A 942-nucleotide genomic window follows, 5' to 3' on the forward strand; every position below is an offset into this window, starting at 1 on the left:
GAAGCCACAGATGTGGGACCCCAGGTCTCCCATACGAGGTGAGCGCAGTGAAGCACTTGGAATGTCAGTGAGACTTCCCTGCAGTCACATTCTGGAAACTATTCCCTGGTAGCCCACTTGCAGGTGTGTCTCTGACCATCACTTGGGAACAGTGCTGGCCGTGCATGACACCCAGTACCACAGTCCTGAGGGTGCTGCCAGCGGTTTCTCCAGCACAGAGTGCACTGCCTGCGTCCTCACGGATTGGAGAAATGGGGAGCAGGTTGGGATACTCATGGGAAATGAGTCTTTCAGTGTCCTTTTGCATTTGGTGGGTCAGGTCCCTGTCCCTCCTGCTGGTCGTTCTTGATGGAGACCCTGTGCACGATCAAGACCCCTAGGAAGTTTCTTAGCTGCCCCCCCGCTAAGCAGCTGAGCAATGCTTCGTCAAGGGGAGAGGTTTTGCAAACGCTGTTGAGGTCTCAAACGTACCCACCCACCTGCCCCTGCACCTGCCCCTGCACCTGCCCCTGTGTTTGGGGCTGAGCCGCATGTGCCCCACCGCCCTGGCTGCTGGCCGCGGAGGCCCATTCCGCTGCCTCCGGGGCACACGGCGGGCAGCCGTCCCGAGGAACGCCGCGGAAGCTGCTCGGAGCGGCGGATGCGGCGGGCACAGCCTCACACCCAGAAATAGCCTGAGCCGCGCAGACCCCGCACCCAGGCGTTCTGCCGGCAGCTCCCCGCCCGCTCCCCGCTCCGAGMGCCGGGGCCGCCGCCTCGCCCCCTCCTCCCCGCACGGATGAGCGGGGCGCACGGTAGGCAGAGCGGCGGGGGCTGCCCGACCCCTCCCGGGCCGGGAGGCGGCTGCGGCTCCCGGCGCGGGGCCCGGAGCTCCGGCGGCGCAGGCCCGGGGGCCCAGCTCCGGTGAGGCGGGCACAGCCTCACACCCAGAAATAGCCTGAG

At 66.2% G+C, this 942-nt stretch overlaps 1 protein-coding gene across 1 annotated transcript in view; it reads left to right on the top strand.

The window, feature by feature from the left end:
• Nucleotides 1-575: 575 nt before the first annotated feature.
• TMEM63C (transmembrane protein 63C) overlaps nt 576-942 on the top strand; it is a 28,689-nt gene continuing 28,322 nt past the window's right edge. The window contains exon 1 of the mRNA XM_057378405.1: nt 576-794. The gene's annotated coding sequence lies outside the window, so the exon portion shown is untranslated. The remainder of the gene's footprint in view (nt 795-942) is intronic.

This window comes from Malurus melanocephalus, unplaced genomic scaffold (genome assembly GCF_030028575.1).
Source record: "Malurus melanocephalus ecotype Western Australia unplaced genomic scaffold, MMel_1.1 scaffold_0, whole genome shotgun sequence".
NCBI lineage: Eukaryota > Metazoa > Chordata > Aves > Passeriformes > Maluridae > Malurus > Malurus melanocephalus.